Genomic DNA, 20,891 nt, shown 5'->3' with positions numbered 1-20,891 from the left:
GCCCCTGGTGGCTGGGGGGTGGGGGTGCAGGGGGACATGAGCAGGTGTGCAGGGTAGTCCCCTGTTTTGTGGGCTGCCTGCAGGGGCTGTGGAGGGTGTACAGGGAACACCTGTGAGGACCCACCCAGCCTAATCGCGTGTGTAACTTCCCACGCACCCCTGTAATACACGTACCCAGCCAAATCGCGTGTGATAATTCCCGCGCACCCCTGTAATACACGTACCCAGCCAAATCGCGTGTGATAATTCCCGCGCACCCCTGTAATACACGTACCTGGCCAAATCGCGTGTGATAATTCCAGCGCACCCCTGTAATACACGTACCCAGCCAAATCGCGTGTAAAACTTCCCGTGTACCCCTGTAATACACCTACCCAGCCAAATCGCGTGTGATAATTCCCGCGCACCCCTGTAATACACGTACCCAGCCAAATCGCGTGTGATAATTCCCGCGCACCCCTGTAATACACGTACCTGGCCAAATCGCGTGTGATAATTCCCGCGCACTCCTGTAATACACGTACCCAGCCAAATCGCGTGTGATAATTCCCGCGCACCCCTGTAATACACGTACCTGGCCAAATCGCGTGTGATAATTCCAGCGCACCCCTGTAATACACGTACCCAGCCAAATCGCGTGTAAAACTTCCCGTGTACCCCTGTAATACACCTACCCAGCCAAATCGCGTGTGATAATTCCCGCGTACCCCTGTAATACACGTGCCCTGGCTAATCGCGTGTAAAACTTCACGCGTACCCCTCTAATACACGTACCCTGGCCAATCGCGTGTTAAACTTCCCGCGTACCCCTTTAATACACGTACCCTGGCTAATCGCGTGTAAAACTTCCCGCGTACCCCTGATATGAACGTTACCCGCTTTGCGTTCCTTGTTTGGCAGCCCTGTAAACTGGTCCAGGGTTAGCGCAGCCCTTTGCGATGATTTAGCGATTTTGATGGCTTTTCCTTGCGCGAGGGCGTTCTTGGGGGCGTTACTGGCGCTGCTGCAGGGTCGCTGCGATACTCTGCGCCACGGCTGGTTTGGGAGCCTAAAATCCATGAATACGCTGTGCGCGGAAATCGGTTTTAGCGCACGTGCCTGGCGCAGTCAATCGCACGCGGACACTCTGCGCCAGCCGCTTGCGACACTTTTCTGCGAAATTCTATGAATTACCCTGTAAATTTTTTTAACACAAATTTAATTAAAGGTTTAAATACAGTTTATTTATCAAATTTTGGTTTTAAGAACATCAAATAAGCGTTTGTAAGATTTGCTGGTAATCTCTGCTTTAGAGTAATGGTACTATCATTACATTCAAACCATCCACATTTCTTTTTTATATATGCCGTGTAGTGCCCTGAATTGGTTGTGGCGCCTGCGTGGTAGATTATACCTATTGTTGTGAAGGTTTTCTTACCAAGTGATATTTGACTATGTGTGAATCCAGCCAGTTTGCAGTTGTTTTTGGTACCATCTGCATTGTAACGTAGAAGCATTAGTATTATGTATTTACTATGTGTTTGTATTACTAACGTGGAGCGATTATCTGAATTGCAGGTAGAGCATAATCTACCATGGTTTGCATTTTGTACAAGTTGCTGAAATGGAATGGATTCACAATTTGATATTGATATATATATATATATGAAGCGTTCATTGGGAATTTCTTCTTGTTGTGGCTTGGTCACACATGGGTAGTGTCATACCATGTACATCTAGTTTGTCTGTGGCGCTAATTTCCATTATTGGTTGCATTTCTTTACTTAACATTATTTCATTGAATTTGAGACAGCTTGCAAGAGTTGGCATTAAGGCCATACAATTGACATTTTTGTGGGCTAATTGTTCCATAACATCTGTAGCACATGCATTATCGCCATTAAGTGCATTAATGTGCTGGGTTTTCAATGTTGCTTCTGCTTCTTTAGAAAGTATACCAACTCTCAAACTTTTTAAAATGTTGGCATAAGTTAGATCTGCAGATTGGCGCATGTTTTCTGTTAATTCTCTGTATTGGAAATGTTGCCAAAGGTTGACATTTCCAATGCTGCCAACAGTTTTACGGCAGAGTTTGTGCCCTAATGTTTTAAAAAATAGGTTCACCTTTTACTGGTTTGAAGCAGGTCTCCAAAAACAATAATGTGTTTTCCTGCAAAGAGCTCTTCATAGTCTGTTTTGAGTACTTCTTGTAATCTGAGGTGAATCAAAGCTAACATCAGGTTGGAGACCATGCTCACTTCATCTATTAGTAGCATTTTCATTTGTTTCAATACTCTGCGTAATTCCATTGCAGCTTCTGCAGAAAGTTTGTAATAGTCTAATTTGTTCTGGTGTTCTACTGGTAATAATAGTAATCGGTGCAATGTAACACCACCTATGTTGTAGGCAGCTAAACCTGTGGGGGCAGTGACAACAGCTGACAGTTTGTTGCTTGTCAATTGTTGAAGGAACTTACTAATGATTTTGATTAGGTATGTTTGCCAGAACCAGCTTCACCACTGACGTACAGTAGTATAGGTTTATAATTATGGCAGGAACATTCTTTATTTTCATGTTTTACACCATGTGCAATTTGTTTTGTTACTTCTTGAAAAATGCTACTTTGCTCATTGTTTAGTTTTGATTGTAGTATAGTTAAGTCTTCCTTATCTTCATACTGACACATGGTGTTTTCTACTTCTATCATAGCTAATTCTGCCTCATTTGTTATTAGTGGTTCTCCCAGTGGTTCTTGGCTTCCTGTTACAGAAGGTTGACTACTGTCAGGAGTATCCTTATCTAGTTGAGCTTGGAGTTCGTCTTCATGTTGCTGTTCATTGTGCAACATTGTTTTGTACTGTGTAAATTTTACATCAGTTATAGTGCTTTCATTTGCTTTGAAACCATCCTCATATGAGTCATAGTTATCTAGTAAATGTTCTTCTTTTCTCCATGGTTTGAAGAGTTGTAGCAGGGACATGTAATATACTTCTTTATGTTGAGGAGTCTTCAATGACAATTTGATATGATTAATTAAATTTGGTTTAGTGAGTTTAACTAAGCTGCCTTCACAGTCTGTCACTCTATATTTACCTTTTTTTTCATCGGGTTTCATATTATTTTTGTGTGTGTAGTTTTGGGCTATTTGGTATAGACACATGTTTTCCAAAGTGTTACTTCTGTTTGGGTAGTATGTGTCCAATAAATAGTTTTTTAAAATGTCTTGGCTGTTGGGATCATGTTTGGCTATTGTTTCTATATCTTCATATGATTTTAGAACTCTTTTTCTAGATTTAGCTGGACCAAGACTTAGCCATACTATATTTTCAGATTTACCATCCAATGAAGTACCAGTTAAACGATCAGCTGCTTCATAAGATCCACATTCTCTATGGGTGAGCATTTTTATGCCCAAGCTGTATAATTTCGGAGATACTGTTTTATCTGATGACAGGTCATTCCAGAGGTCTTGGAGCTCTGTCTTTTCTGCTTTAGTTAAGTATGCTGTGACATATCATGCAACTGCAGTAGAATTGTCTGCAATGTACTGCACATCTATGTTTGCATTCCATAAGTGGGCAATGATTGCATTATAATCATTGATATATTTTTCTTCTTCTTTTCTTTTTATGTAATATGTATTATTAGGTGACTTTCCTTTAACAGTATGTCTAACTGAAGACATGAGGTTGTTTACTTGACCTGTATTTGTAACTGGTCTAGGGAAACCAAATCGGCATTTGGTGTAGTATTTGCCTTTGTTTTTGTATTTGCGACGACAATATTTTCCACATTTGTGTCTTTGAAATTGTAAAATTTGTGCACAAAGGTCACTAGGGATCTTCAATCCATAAAAGCATGTGGATATGTGGTGCTCCTCTGGCTTGGTATTCTTTTCTCCAAAAGAAGTGTTGCACTTCTCCAAGGGGAGGAACAGTTTTATTACAAATAAAATGTAGCATAGCAATGAAGCAATGGTGAAAATATCTTGAAACATTAACAGGATCCAAAGAACAAAGTACTCCAGGTGTTAGAATATCTATGTTTGTTTTGTTTTTATTTGATATGCGTAGGAAATCATGTAAATCTTCCCATGCATATTCTGTACAACTTAGTGTAACGAACCAAGTGGGTGGGCCAAGGTTTCTGACGTACATCTCCATGACGTCGAAACCAGTACTCTTTAGTACCACGCATATTTGCTAATAGATTTGTAATATTTGATTGTAAAACCTCATCCTTTTGTTGCACTTTCTCTAATAATTATGTAGCTGTCATATTTTGAAAGTGTGATCCTGATTTTAATATGTGTGCAACTCCGTAACATAAAGTTGCTAGTTCACTTTCAAAGAGTAGGTGGAATATGTATTCCACATTTTGTCTAAATCTGGGATCTTCAGAATACATCCGTAATGAGCGGTATTGAGAAGCTGATATTTGAATAGGTCTATCATCATACCATCCTCCTTTGCCAGTTGGAAAGAGTAGAGGAAAAGCATGTGCTTCTATACTTTTTTCCCATATACTGATTGGCGATCCTTTTGTTTGACGCATTTGGTAAGTTTCCAGTACATCTTGTACGGTGTCATTACAGTGCAAAGGATGAATTGTATACTGGTCTAAAGTATTTGATATTGTAGCAGGATCTAGTAGCTCAAATTGACCACCTTCTTGTGTTTGTTGAATTATTTCAGTTTTATCTTTCAAGTTTTCTTCAATATTAATTTCTTTGTAATATTCATTATTCTCTTTAAGATATTGGAAGGCTTGTCTAACTTTATATAAATCTACCCGCTGTTGCCATATTTTTTTGTCTTTTGTAGGTACTGGGTATAATTCCAAATTATTTGTGATAGAACGTGAAGGAGTTTGGTTGTTGTCAAGTTTTGTAGTGCAATAACTGCAAAGTATTAAGGGCGCAGTTATTTCATATTTGTTTTCTGCTAGAAGGTAGAGAGCTAATTCAAACCATTTAGAATCTTCATTGTCTTCTATTTTGTATGATAGGTCCACAGTTTTTGTGTTACTTTTATAAAAAATTCTACGGCAACATACACATACATGGTTTGGTACTTCAGCTGATGTACTTTTAAATTTTAGTATTTCTTTTTTGTATGTGTTTAGCAAAAGGTTGCCATGTGTAGAATTGTTGCTTAATTGGTTTAAAGCTATTTCATTCTGTAAATGGCTTTCACTTCCAAAATATTTTTTCTGGATATAGTGAATTTCTTCAAGTAGGTCTTTTGCTGTACCATGTAGAAGGATGTTATTTAACTTTGCTAGTGCTAAAGCAGGACTTTTAGCATAGTACAGTTTATAGACTAGATTTCTTATAGTTGAATGATGTGTTGATATCCTTTTGATATCATGGAAAGTGGTTTTACAAGTAGGTCCTGTAATGCAGGCCAATGAATGTCCTTGTAGTCGTGTGTACTTGCGCACTGGACAGGTATCTATATTTTGCAGTAATTTAATTTTGATTTTGTCTTTGCTTTTTACATATTTATTGAGGAATTGTTGTAAAGATTTGAAACATTGTTGGGAATGTTACACATTGACGTGCATGGCCATTTGTACACTAGATGTTCTGATTCAGTTGAATGGAGGTATAATTCTAAGTTTTCAGGGCATATTTTTGTAAGGAGTACTTCTTGTTCCATTATGGTATTATTCACTTTTTCATAACCTCGACCACTGCTATTTATGGCAATTGTATTCGTTTGCTTTTGTTTGTACGCTTCTTCATTAAAATATGGTTCTGTGCTCGTAGTGTGATTCCATTCACCTCCGCAGATACTTAAGAAGTTCTTTCTGTTGACATTTCGCTTATTGAGAAGTCTTTTTTGTAATTTAGTTATTAGTTTTGTTAGTGGTTTCATTTTGTTTAACAGTAAAATAAATACATTTCTTTTGAGAATTGCACTGTCCATCAATGCTTCTAAGATTAATTTCCTACGATAGGTTTTAAGCTTTGAACCTGATTTCTCTCCTGTTTTTATAAGATTTTGAAGTACTTGGTGACGGTATATTTTGGCTAAAATACTTTTCTTGGTATGCTTACTTTGCACTGTATTAAAATTTGAAGAAGTAGTTTTATCTGTACTGATAGCTGATTTTCTGTTAATTGTTTTTTGGTTTGTTTTACATTTTGATAGAGGAAGCAAAGTTGTTGTACTTGAAACCTCTTGTGTTTCACTAAATGATTGTATTAGCTGTTTTGTTTCAACTTTTTTTACAAATTCTGCTAGAGATGGATGTTTATGTTGGACACCTTTATTTTCATTTGCTCTAATTTTGCGTTGCTTTCTACGGAGTTGTCTTTTGGTAGGCATTCTTTAGGGTCTGTTGAAAAAAATAAAGAAGATATGGGTTGGGGTGTTCTGGAATGTATGTGTGCTGTGTGCATGAGTGTTTGAGTAAGATGATAAAGATGTATGTAATGGTGTGTGATTGTGCATTGGGAACTAAAACTAGTAGGGATAGGTATTCTTGAATTTATGTGTCACTAAACTGGGGTTCAGATGACAAAAAAAAAGTAAGCTTGTGGTGTAGAAAAGTACAAATAGTAAATGTAATGTATACAATTAAAACAGTTGTTTGTTCTATAATATGAAAATTGTAGTGGTTCCTTTGGCTAATTTGTGTGTACAAAAATAGAAATTTGTGGGCCATTCTGGTTGTAAATCGCTGTTTATGACATGGACATTTTTGGACAAAATGGTACAAAATCTCTATTTTAAGAAACCAAAATAGCTGGTATTAATGTTATAGTATATCTGATTAATAATATAAATAATATGGTGATATTTTACTTACTTTTTTTTTTAAATTAACAGATAACTTCTTAGTTTTTCTTTCTTCTTCGAATTCGGCTGCTTCTTTTCAGGAAACTGGTCTTCACTGCAACTGTAAAAGCTTCAAATTAGTAACTTTGTTTGTATATAGCACTGTTTTTAATTTAGATATTGATTTTTTTAATTGAAATCCTCAGTGCCTTCTGTAAAACCATTAAACTAATTTATTTACATAAGATACATTGCATCAGTTCAGTACATATGATATGTTCTTAATGAACAAATTGTATTGAATGACTAAATGTAGCAAAAATAAAATATCTTTACTATGTCTTGTGAAATGTATAATATATTAGTGAATACCACTATTTCTGTAAGTAAACTGTTCTAGGTAATAGGGCCTCAATGTCATGTCTAATTTAAAGTAATTAAGTAAATAAATAAATAAAAACAAAAAATATGAAATTGTATAAGTATTTTTATAAAGGTTTAAACATAGATTGTGTTTGCATGCAATTTTGTTTGAATATATGTAGTCTATATATTTCATTTAAAAAATGTTAGTTTAACATGATTTGAGTGTGTGTGTATACAGAAAGTAAAAAGTATAAAGGTGTATAAGTGGTAGTTGATTTTAGGAAATTGAAAAAAGTACAGTAAATTCATTTTACAGATTTTACAAGGTAAAAGTCTGTTTGAAAATGTGTTCATCTACCATAGCTCTCAACTCACACGCTTTTGGCAGGTGTCACACGCCTTGTAAAGGGCAGACTCACCCGCCAAGCCTCCTGCACGCCCATTCATTCCAATGGGCATCTCACCCGCTAAAAACGAAATCGGGTGATTTCACCCGCCTGTAAAACAAAAATGGTTGAGAGCTATGTCATCTACTATACAGAAAATATATATTTTTTTTTTTTATTCATTTATTTACAATATATACAAAATACATATAATATACATAAATATATAACCAATCAAAATCAAAACTGTAGAAAGAATGCGTGAAAGTAATACAACTAAAAGAAATCATTAAACACATTCCAGATCTTCTCATATGAACACAATTTACCTTTCAGTTTGTATATCAACTTTTCTGTCCTTGGCAGGCAATGCATCTCCTGAATCCACTCCTCGAAGGAAGGAGGGACCCGGCCTTTCCACCCACGTAGAATCAGCCTCTTGGCCACAATAAATGCACGAAAAATCCACTTTTTGTGTGCTGAGAACTATACAGAAAATATGCATACCTGAAGTTTGTGTTCATGCATATGGATATGCATGGAGCTGCAAGTAGAAATCTTGAAGACTTGTACAGTTTTTGTGGTAGATGCTGCTTGCCAATGATATGACACTTGTACTCAGAGATTCAATATAGTAAAAAAACATTGTTAAAGGGACGGTATGGTTAAGTTGGGCTACTAAAAACCTATGAAATTCAGTGAAAAAACTTTGTTAATGGGACGTTATGGTTCCAAGTAAAACCGAAAACCCCCTGAAATTCGCCAGTTATGGTAAGGTAAGCAACCATAACTCGCGCCACCACCGTGCACTGCTAAGACTAACACCCACGACATCAAAGATGACATCACAAATGTCATTGATGACATCACTGATGACATCACATGACTGTCACACTCTTTTTTCTTTTGCTGACATATCTAGGCCACATGGTTTTCTTCAGTAACAGTCAGAAACTAAAAAGTCAGAAAACAAAGTTTTTTTTACTGAATTTGATAGGTTTTTATTAGTGCAACTTAAGCATAAAGTCACTTTAACACATTTTTTTAACTGAATTTCATAGTTTTTTATTAGTGCAACGTAACCATAACGTCATTTTCAATGGAGGAAGACCACTAGCATCCATCAATGTGGGAACCCGGGGTGGTAAAAAAAAGATTTTTCTTCCCAAACCGGGACGCCGCAGGCAGGCAGGGTGTATAAAGAGAACACAACAGGGCATCAGCGGGGGGTCGGGAACACCAGGAGAGAGACACGGGGCATGAGTGGGGGCTGGGGGGTAACACGAGGGAGACACGGGGCATGAGCGGGGGGTGGGGGATAACACGAGAGAAAAACGGGGCATGAGCGGGGGGTGGGGAAAGAAGGGAGACATGGGGCATGAGTGGGGGGTGGGAGGAAAGAAGGGAGACACAGGGCATGAGCAGGGGGTGGGGGGTGGAAAGAAGGGAGACACAGGGCATGAGCAGGGGGTGGGGGGTGGAAAGAAGGGAGACACGGGGCATGAGCGGGGGGTGGGGGGGAAGAAGGGAGACATGAGGCATGAGCAGGGGGTGGGGGAAAGAAGGGAGACACGGGGCATGAGCAGGGGTGTGAGGGGAGAAGGGAGACACGGGGCATGAGCGGGGGTGTGGGGGAAGAAGGGAGACATGGTGCATGTGCGGGGGCTGGGGGGAAAGAAGGGAGACACAGGGCATGAGCAAGGGGTGGGGGGAAAGAAGGGAGACACGGGGCATGAGCAGGGGGTGGGGGAAGAAGGGAGACACGGGGCATGAGCTGGGGGTGGGGGTGAACAGGGGAGACACGGGCCATGAGCGGGGGGAAAAGGAGGGAGACAGACACGGTGCATGAGCGGGGGGGGAAGAAGGGAGACACGGGGCATGAGCAGGGGGTGGGGGGGAGAAGGAAGACACGGGCATGAGCGGGGGTGGGGGTACAGGAGGGAGACATGGGGCATGAGCAGGGGGTGGGAGGGTACAGGAAGGAGACACGGGGCATGAGCGAGGGGTGGGGGAACAGGGCAGACACGCGGCATGAGCGGGGGGTGGGGGAGGAAGAAGGGAGACACGGGGCATGAGCGGGGGGAGAAGGTAGACACGGGGCATGAGCAGGGGTGGGGGGGAGAAGGGAGAGACACGGGGCATGAGCGGGGGAAGAAGGGAGACACGGGGCATTAGCGGGGGGGAGAAGGAAGACACAGGGCATGAGCGGGGGGTGGGGGGTACAGGAGGGAGACACGGGGCATGAGCGGGGGGTGGGGGGAACAGGGCAGACACGGGGCATGAGCGGGGGGTGGGGGAGGAAGAAGGGAGACATGGGGCATGAGCGGGGGGTGGGGGGAAGAAGGGAGACACAGGGCATGAGCGGGGGTGGGAGGGAAAGATGGGAGACACGGGGCATGAGCGGGGGGTAGGGGGAAGAAGGGAGACACGGGGCATGAACACGGGGAGGTGGGGGGGAAGAAGGGAGGCACAGGGCATGAGCAAGGGGTGGGAGGGAAGAAGGGAGACACAGGGCATGAGCGGGGGTGGGGGGAAAGAAGGGAAACACGGGGCATGAGCGGGGGGTGGGGGAAGAAGGGAGACACGTGGCATGAACAGGGGGTGGGGGAAGAAGGGAGACATGGGGCATGAGCGGGGGATGGGGCCCCCACCCCCGCTCATGCCCCGTGTCTGCCCTGTTCCAGCAGGACAGACACAGGGCATGAGCGGGGGTTGGGAGGGAAGAAGGGAGACACGGGGCATGAACGGCGGGTGGGGGGAAGAAGGGAGACATGGGGCGTGAGCAGGGGGTGGGGGCGAAGAAGGAAGACACAGGGCATGAGCGGGGGTGGGGCGGAAGAAGGGAGACACGGGGCATGAGCAGGGGTGGGGGAAAAAAGAAGGGAGACATGGGGCATGAGCGGGCGGTGGGGGGAAAGATGGGAGACACGGGGCATGAGCGGGGGTGGGGGGAAAAGAAGGGAGACACGGGGCATGAGCGGGGGGTGGGGGGAGAAGGAAGACACGGGGCATGAGTGGGGGGTGGGGGGTGGTCGGTGGAAAGAAGGGAGACACGGGGCATGAGCTGGGGGTGGGGGAAGAAGGGAGACAAGTGGCACGAATAGGGGGTGGGGGAAGAAGGGAGACACGGGGCATGAGTGGGGTGTGGGGGGAAGAAGGGAGACACGGGGCATGAATGGGGGGTGGGGGGAAAGAAGGGAGACACGGGGCATGAGCGGGGGATGGGGCCCGTGGGGCCCCCACCCCCGCTTATGCCTCGTTTCTGCCCTGTTCCAACAGGACAGACACGGGGCATGAGCGGGGGGTGGAGGGGAAGAAGGGAGACACGGGGCATGAACGGGGGTGGGGGAAGAAGCTAGACATGGGGCATGAGCTGGGGTGGGGAGGAAGAAGGAAGACACGGGGCATGAGCGGTGGTTTGGGGGGAAGAAGGGAGACATGGGGCATGAGCGGGGGTGGGGGAAAAAAGAAGGGAGACACGGGGCATGAGTGGGGGGTGGGGGGAAAGATTGGAGACATGGGGCATGAGCGGGGGTGGGGGAGAAGAAGGGAGACACGGGGCATGAGCGGTGGGTGGGGGGAAGGAAGGGAGACACGGGGCATGAGCAGGGGGTGGGGGGAAAGAAGGAAGACACAGGGCATGAGCAGGGGGTGGGGGAAAGATGGGAGACACGGGGCATGAGCGGGGGTGGGGGGAAGAAGGGAGACACGGGGCATGAACGGGGTTGGGGGAAGAAGGGAGACACGGGGCATGAGCAAGTGGTGGGAGGGAAGAAGGGAGACACGGGGCATGAGCCTGGGTGGGGGGGAAGAAGGGAGACACGGGGCATGAGCGGGGGTGGGGGAAGAAGGGAGACATGTGGCATGAACCGGGGGTGGGGGGAAGAAGGGAGACATGGGACATGAGCGGGGGATGGGGCCTGAGGGGCCCCCACCACCGCTCATGCCCCTTGTCTGCCATGTTCCAACAGGACAGACACAGGGCATGAGCGGGGGGTGAGGGGGAAGAAGGGAGACACGGGGCATGAACGGCAGGTGGGGTGGGAAGAAGGGAGACGTGGGGCATGAGCGGGGGTGGGGAGGGAGAAAGAAGACACGGGGCATGAGCGGGGGTGGGTGGGAAGAAGGGAGACACAGGGCATGAGCAGGGGTTGGGGAAAAAAGAAGGGAGACACGGGGCATGAGCGGGGGTGGGGGGAAAGATGGGAGACACGGGGCATGAGCGGGGGTGGGGGGGAAGAAGGGAGACACAGGGCATGAGTGGGGGGTGGGGGAGAGAAGGAAGACATGATGTATGAGCAGGGGGTGGGGGGTGGTCGGTGGAAAGAAGGGAAACACGGGGCATGAGCTGGGGGTGGGGGGGAAAAGGGAGACATGGGGCATGAGCGGGGGTGGGGGGGAAGAAGGGAGACACGGTGCATGAGTGGGGGGTCGGGGAGGAAAGAAGGGAGACACAGGGCATGAGCAGGGGGGTCGGGGGGAAGAAGGGAGACACAGGGCATGAGCGGGGAGTGGGGTGTACAGGAGGGAGACATGGGGAAAGAGCGGGGGATGGGGGGTACAGGAGGGAGACATGGGGCATGTGCGGGGGGTGGAGGGAACAGGGCAGACGCGGGGCATGAGCAGGGGGTGGGGGAGGAAGAAGGCAGACACGGGCATGAGCAGGGGGTGGGGGGGGAAGAAGGGAGACACAGGGCATGAGTGGGAGTGTGGGGGGAGAAGGGAGACAAGGGGCATGAGCGGTGGGTGGGGGGGAAGAAGGGAGACACTGGGCATGAGCGGGGGTGTGGGGGGAGAAGAAGGGAGACACGGGGCATGAGCGGGGGTGTGGGGGAAGAAGGGAGACATGGTGCATGTGCGGGGGCTGGGGGGGAAAGAAGGGAGACAAGGGGAATGAGCAAGGGGTGGGGGGAAGAAGGGAGACACGGGGCATGAGCGGGGGCTGGGGGAACGAAGGGAGACACGGGGCATGAGTGGGGGTGAGGGGAAGAAGGGAGACACGGGGCATGAATGGGGGTGGGGGGGAAGAAGGGAGACACGGGGCATGAACGGGGGGTGTTGGGGAAGAAGCTAGACACGGGGCATGAGCTGGGGTGGGGGGAAGAAGGGAGACACGGGGCATGAACGGGGGGCGGGGGGGAAGAAGCTAGACACGGGGCATGAGCTGGGGTGGGGGGGAAGAAGGAAGACACGGGGCATGAGCGGGGGTTGGGGGGAAGAAGGGAGACATGGGGCGTGAGCGAGGGTGGGGGAAAAAAGAAGGGAGACACGGGCCATGAGCGGGGGGTGGGGGGAAAGATGGGAGACGCGGGGCATGAGCGGGGGTGGGGGAGAAGAAGGGAGACACGGGGCATGAGCGGGGGGTGGGGGGGAAGAAGGGAGACACATGGCATGAGCGGGGGGTGGGGGGAGAAGGAAGACACGGGGCATGAGCAGGGGGTGGGGGGTGGAAAGAAGGGAGACATGGGGCATGAGCGGGGGGTGGGGGGGAGAAGGGAGACACGGGGCATGAGCGGGGGTTGGGGGGGAAGAAGGGAGACATGAGACATGGGGCATGAGCAAGGGTGGGGGAAAAAAGAAGGGCGACACGGGGCATGAGCGGGGGGTGGGGGGAAAGATGGGAGACATGGGGCATGAGCGGGGGTGTGGGAGAAGAAGGGAGACACGGGGCATGAGCAGGGGGTGGGGGGAAGAAGGGAGACGCATGAGCAGGGGGTGGGGGGGAAGAAGGGAGATACGGTGCATGAGCGGGGGGTGGGGGGGAAGAAGGGAGACACGGGGCATGAGCGTAAGAAGGGAGACACGGGGCATGAGCGGGGGGTGGGGGTACAGGAGGGAGACACGGGGCATGAGCAGGGGGTGGAGGGGAGAAGGGAGACACGGGGCATGAGCGGGGGCTGGGGGGAAGAAGGGAGATACGGTGCATGAGCGGGGGGTGGGAGGGAAGAAGGGAGACACAGGGCATGAGCGGGGGTACAGGAGGGAGACACGGGGCACGAGCGGGGGTGTGGGAACAGGGCAGACACGGGGCATGATGGGGGGTGGGGGAGGAAGAAGGCAGACACGGGCATGAGCAGGGGTTGGGAGGAAGAAAGGAGACACGGTGCATGAGCGGGGGTGGGGGGGAAGATGGGAGACACGGGATATGAGCGGGGGGAAAGAAGGAAGACACAGGGCATGAGCAGGGGTGGGGGGAAGGAGGGAGACACAGGGCATGAGCGGGGGGTGGGGGGTTGGGGGAGAGACACATGGGGCATGTGCGCGGGGTGGGGGGGAGGGGAGGGACACACGGGGCCTGAGCGGGGGGAGGGGGAAGGGGAGACAGACAAAAACACAGACATGCGTTTGTGTGCAGGCGGCAGATCCCACTCCTCGGCCCTCTGCTGGCCACCGTGTGCCGATGGCGTGAGCGGGGGCTGGAGGAACAGGGCAGACATGGAGCATGAGCGGGGGTGGGGCAGAATAGGGCAGACACCGGGCATGAGTGGGGGTTGGGGGAAATAGGAGACAGACACGGGCATGAGCGGGGGTGAGGGACTTATTGTGCAGGCAGCAGATCCCGCTCCTGCTGACCTGACAAAGCCTAAAGCCTTTCATGTGAGAAAGAAAGATGGAGGGCATCTCTGAAGCCACGACGCACTGCACGCTTTCACCGCATCCAATGAGAGAGCACATCAGATGTCCGCGGACATCACACAACCTGCTTGCCCAATCCCTGACCGCGGAGCGAACAGGGAAGTGTGTCCGCGAAGCGAACACAGATGTCACTAATTTTTTTTTACCTACTTTTTGGTCATTTTAAAAAACAACTACTGGATGGATTTTCACCAAATTTACAAAAGCACGCTTTTGGGATCAAGCCGCTGCTCCTGGTCCAAATTTGGTCAAAATCCATCCAGCGGTTTGGGCTGTAGGCGTGAGCAAACATTTTTTTCCCATTCAGTCTATGGGAAAAAAAAAAGTTTTGGGACCCCCTTATAACGTTTCCCCCCTGGACGAATCCTCACCAAACTTTGCAAAAAAATTCAGAGTGGCCCATATACTTTTTTTGCAAAGTTTGGTGAGGATTCGTCCAGGGGGAGAGAAGTTATAAGCCACCCAAAAAGTGCTCTTCCTATGGAGACAGCAACTAAACCATAACTACATGACCACTACCGTGGCCATGTAATACATGTATGATGTTTCCTAATGATATGCAGTGGAAAACACAGCCAAAACCTGTAACGAGATGGGTGAGTTTACATACATGGCATTAGGCAATTCCTTGCAGTCGTTCCCTCACTTTTGAGTTTACCCTAAGAAAAGGGGCGCCTTGTGCTCAACAGTACATTTGTGCGTAAAAATGCATGATTGCGCAGGTGAAGCAAAAAGCAGGTCTTCTTTAGAGGGCTGTAGTAAGTCAGGAAGGGGTTGAGGCAATGACGAATTGGTTCCCACTATTCGAGTAGTCCGATCCCTTGTCGGCAAAGCAGTGTTAAAATGGTGAGAATAGCTAGGGAGCGCAGGCTAACCCATCCAAGTTTGAATACCTTTATGGGATACTTGTGCGTAAAAGGGATTGTTTGTGCGTAAAAGGGATTGTTTGTGCCAGGGGGCCACTGGTAAGTGATGCAAGTAATCACCGATCCTGAGCACAGTCCAGATCAAGCTTTGGCAGTTTAATCGAAGTCACAAGTAGGTTTTAGTCCTGCATTTTCGCAGTGCTCTGTCTCTCAGCAGCAGCAGTAGAGAACGATTGTCCGTGACAACACAGTTGCCTTTTCTCAGTTTCTGAAGGAGGTATGAAGATAATTCTGGTGCAGCAGGCTTCAGGTCACAGGAGATCAGAAGAGCAAAGGATCGATAGCAACCGTCACCACCAGGTAGTGATGCAGGAATCATGGATGTGGGCAGTGTTACACACTCTCCTAATTCATGACTCAGAGGAGCAAAGCCTGCCGAAATTGGGTGGGAGAATGCATGGGAACACAAACAAGTGATGTCCCAAGTCTCGGGGTTGCACTGAAGACGGTGGCAGTGCTGCAGGTTACCCTGAGGTAGAGCGGGACAGTTCACTGGATGGCCCAGGGACACTTCCGAGGGGCCTCGTTTGGTGGGTCAACAGAGGGCGCTGAGCGTAGTTGTTTCACTACTCCAAAGGTGCAAAGCACCTTTGTAGGCCTTCTTGAATGAAGAAGAGAGCAGGGTTCCGATGGGACAGTAGAGTGTGAAGGGTGCCAACACCTTACATAGCATCTCCGGCGGTTTCACAAGTCTGTTTCTTCATGCAGGAGGCTTGGCTCCTTCTGTGGGTCAGTGAGAACACAGGTGATTGACCTGGAATGGATGCAGAGCCCATTCTGTTATCCAAGATTAGCTACACACCAAAATCGAGGACTTCCAATAGAAGATCTGCTCTCTTGTAGGCATCTCAGATGTGGATCAATCACAGTACACAGTGGTCTCAGTCATTCAGGAACTCCAGACATCCTGGTACCAGTAGTGTGGATTGGGACCAGGCAGTCCCAGCCTGCTTCCTGGGCACACACACGTGACAGGCAGAAGCCTGCTAAAGAGATTGCAGATTGGCTTTAGCGGGAGGCTGCATGCCCAAATAAGGAAAACCTAGGTTACTCAACCTGGGTGAAGGCAAGGGATAAAATGGCCATGGGACAGAACAGAAGACTTGGTGGCTCTGCCAATTTCTGACCTGGCCACAGTCTTGAGCCAAACATGGTAAACACGCTTTGGGTCAGTTAAAAGAAGTAAAACATTATCAAAAGTAACTGCTGCCACCAGATCGTCCCAGGAACACTTGTACAATCAGCAAAAAATCCCTTGATGGTGTCTAGGGCCATATAACAAAAAGGGACCACAGTGCACGGTACTGGAAGGTACATTGTGAACTGTTAAAAAGTTACAAAGAAATGGCAACATAGTGAAAGACTAAGGGAAACATAGTTTCCCAGCACTGACAGTCTGAAGGACATGCCATTTTCCCCAAAACAAGTGAGCAAAAGCCCAGGGAAGTTCAGCTGAAGGCTGGGCTCCACTGGAAAAAGTCAGGATAGGGTAGCCAAACAAAAGAAAAAACATGTAGGGGGTCCGTAAATGGAGGGAAAATTGCACATACATGAAATCTTTCTTAAAACCCGTGTATAGCCCATATGAGATCTGCCTCTCTTCCTTATCCCACTTCTCCTTCAATCTCTGCTTCCTCCTTGCCACGTGGCTGTTCTTCTCCAATCGCTGTCCTCTCCCTTTGTTGCTTATTATTCTCTTGCAACATCTGTCCTTGTGCTCCTGCTTGGTGTTCTCCTCAAACCTCGGACCTCTCCCTGCCTGCTTGATGTTCTCCTTCAACCTCTGTCCTTTCACTTCCTGCTTGATTTATTTCTCCAACCTCTGCCTTATCCCCTCCTACTTGATGTTTTTTCTCCAACCCTTTCCCCTCACTCATGGTGTTCCTATCAACCTCTGTCCATTCCCCTCCTACTTTTTTTCACACCTTTCCATCTCCTTCCCCTCTCTGTCCACCTTCTCTCTCTGCACATCAAACTCTCCCATAACCTATTATTTCTTATGTTGCTACAGTATACTCTGCACCCCTTCTTCCTTCTGAAACCTCTGCACCTCCCCTACCCTTTTAGTGCACTTTCCACCTCCACCGCTCCTGCACCCTTAACCCATCGTCCTCCAAGTTGTCCTGTGTCTCCAGTTTTGTTGTACCTTTATCTCTTCACACATGCTCAGTCCACCGCTCAATTAACCTTACTCCCTAATGCTTTCTCCAAGTATTTAGAGCCTCCTGATACCTCACCCTGCTCCAGGCTGAGGTTTGTGTGTGATTATGACTTTGAGCTGGTGAATGGCTGTGTGGGAAGCATTCAAGTGAATCGCTGTTTCGGTGTCCTTTTGTGGTCACCAGTGTCTGTGAGAGCAACCTTTGCTTGAAGCATCATTTTAGTAGCTCACTACCTTTTACTTTCTGTCTTAGCTGATTTGCAAAACACAAGCTATGGTGGTGAATTGTCTCTTCCTCATGGAATTACTTAGAGGATCAGTCGTGTGTAGCATGTTTGCATGACTGTCTGCCAATGGGGTGACTGTCCCCTTATATAAGGATGATATTGGTGAGCCAGCACTGATAGTAGAAATCATGTGGCAGCCCCTAGTTCTCAGTCCCTGTTGTTGATAGGAGGCACCCTCTCCACGCCACACACAACATAGTTCAGCTTCTAAAGAAGGCTATTGGGCACACTTCTGAATTCAACTTTTCACAGAGAGGCTATTGGGCACACTTTTAAATTCAACTTTTCACAGAGAGGCTATTGGGCACACTTCTAAATGCACTTCTGGGCACACTTCTAAATTCAACTTTCACAGAGAGGCTATTGGGCACACTTAAATTCAGCTTCTAAATGCACTTCAAATTCAACTTTCACAGAGAGGCTATTGGGCACACTTCTAAATTCAACTTTTCACAGAGAGGCTATTCGGCACACTTCTAAATTCAACTTCTAAATGCACTTCTAAATTCTACTTTCACAGAGAGGCTTTTGGTCACACTTCTAAATTCAACTTTTCACAGAGAGGCTATTGGGCACACTTCTAAATTCAAATTTTCACAGAGAGGCTATTGGGCACACTTTTAAATTCAGCTTCTAGATGCACTTCAAAATTCAAATTTCTCAGAGAGGCTATTGGGCACACTTCTAAATTCAACTTTCACAGAGAGGCTATTGGGCATACTTCTAAATTCAACTTTTCACAGAGAGGCTATTGGGCACACTTTAAATTCAGCTTCTAAATGCACTTCTAAATTCAACTTTCACAGAGAGGCTATTGGGCACACTTCTAAATTCAACTTCTAAATGCACTTCTAAATTCTACTTTCACAGAGAGGCTTTTGGTCACACTTCTAAATTCAACTTTTCACAGAGAGGCTATTGGGCACACTTCTGAATTCAACTTTTCACAGAGAGGCTATTGGGCACACTTTTAAATTCAGCTTCTAGATCCACTTCTAAATTCAAATTTCTCAGAGAGGCTATTGGGCACACTTCTAAATTCAACTTTTCACAGAGAGGCTATTGGGCACACTTCTAAATGCAAATTCTAAATGCACTTCTAAATTCTACTTTCACAGAGAGGCTACTGGGCACACTTCTAAATTCAACTTTTCACAGAGAGGCTATTGGGCACACTTCTAAATGCACTTCTAAATTCTACTTTCACAGAGAGGCTATTGGGCACACTTCTAAATTCAACTTTTCACAGAGAGGCTGTTGGGCACACTTAAATTCAGCTTCTAAATGCACTTCTAAATTCAACTTTTCACAGAGAAGCTATTGTGCACACTTTTAAATTCAGCTTCTAAATGCACTTCAAATTCAACTTTCACAGAGAGGCTATTTGGCACACTTCTAAATTCAACTTTTCACAGAGAGGCGATTGGGCACACTTCAAATTCAGCTTCTAAATGCACTTCTAAATTCAACTTTCACAGAGAGGCTATTGGGCACACTTCTGAATTCAACTTTTCACAGAGAGGCTATTGGGCACAATTTTAAATTCAGCTTCTAGATGCACTTCTAAATTCAAATTTCACAGAGAGGCTATTGGGCACACTTCTAAATTCAACTTTTCACAGAGAGGCTATTGGGCACATTTCTAAATGCAAATTCTAAATGCACTTCTAAATTCTACTTTCACAGAGAGGCTATTGGGCACACTTCTAAATTCAACTTTTCACAGAGAGGCTATTGGGCACACTTCTAAATGCACTTCTAAATTCAACTTTTCACAGAGAGGCTATTGGGCACACTTCTAAATGCACTTCTAAATTCTACTTTCACAGAGAGGCTATTGGGCACACTTCTAAATTCAACTTTTCACAGAGAGGCTGTTGGGCACACTTAAATTCAGCTTCTAAATGCACTTCTAAATTCAACTTTTCACAGAGAAGCTATTGGGCACACTTTTAAATTCAGCTTCTAAATGCACTTCAAATTCAACTTTCACAGAGAGGCTATTTGGCACACTTCTAAATTCAACTTTTCACAGAGAGGCGATTGGGCACACTTCAAATTCAGCTTCTAAATGCACTTCTAAATTCAACTTTCACAGAGAGGCTATTGGGCACACTTCTGAATTCAACTTTTCACAGAGAGGCTATTGGGCACAATTTTAAATTCAGCTTCTAGATGCACTTCTAAATTCAAATTTCTCAGAGAGGCTATTGGGCACACTTCTAAATTCAACTTTTCACAGAGAGGCTATTGGGCACACTTTAAATTCAGCTTCTAAATGCACTTCTAAATTCAACTTTCACAGAGAGGCTATTGGGCACACTTCTAAATTCAACTTCTAAATGCACTTCTAAATTCTACTTTCACAGAGAGGCTTTTGGTCACACTTCTAAATTCAACTTTTCACAGAGAGGCTATTGGGCACACTTCTACATTCACATTTTCACAGAGAGGCTATTGGGCACACTTTTAAATTCAGCTTCTAGATGCACTTCAAAATTCAGATTTCTCAGAGAGGCTATTGGGCACACTTCTAAATTCAACTTTTCACAGAGAGGCTATTGGGCACACTTTAAATTCAGCTTCTAAATGCACTTCTAAATTCAACTTTCACAGAGAGGCTATTGGGCACACTTCTAAATTCAACTTTTCACAGAGAGGCTATTCGGCACACTTCTAAATGCAACTTCTAAATGCACTTCTAAATTCAACTTTTCACAGAGAGGCTATTGGGCACACTTTTAAATTCAGCTTCTAAATGCACTTCAAATTCAACTTTCACAGAGAGGCTATTGGGCACACTTCTAAATGGAAATTCTAAATGCACTTCTAAATTCTACTTTCACAGAGAGGCTATTGGGCACACTTTTAAATTCAACTTTTCACAGAGAGGCTATTGGGCACACTTCTAAATGCACTTCTGGGCACACTTCTAAATTCAACTTTCACAGAGAGGCTATTGGGCACACTTAAATTCAGCTTCTAAATGCACTTCTAAATTCAACTTTTCACAGAGAGGCTATTGGGCACACTTTTAAATTCAGCTTCTAAATGCACTTCAAATTCAACTTTCACAGAGAGGCTATTTGGCACACTTCTAAATTAAACTTTTCACAGAGAGGCTATTGGGCACACTTTAAATTTAGCTCTAAATGCACTTCTGAATTCAACTTTCACAGAGTGGCTATTGGGCACACTTCTGAATGCACTTTTCACAGTGAGGTTATTGGGTACACTTTTTAATTCAACTTTTCACAGAGAGGGTATTGGGCACACTTCTAAATGCAACTTCTAAATGCACTTCTAAATTCACCTTTCACAGAGAGGCTATTGGGCACACTTCTAAATTCAGCTTTTCATAGAGA

Source organism: Ambystoma mexicanum, chromosome 4p, assembly GCF_040938575.1.
Source record: "Ambystoma mexicanum isolate Mex_15411 chromosome 4p, UKY_AmexF1_1, whole genome shotgun sequence".
In the NCBI taxonomy this organism is placed as follows: domain Eukaryota; kingdom Metazoa; phylum Chordata; class Amphibia; order Caudata; family Ambystomatidae; genus Ambystoma; species Ambystoma mexicanum.
This window is presented reverse-complemented; position numbering follows the sequence as displayed.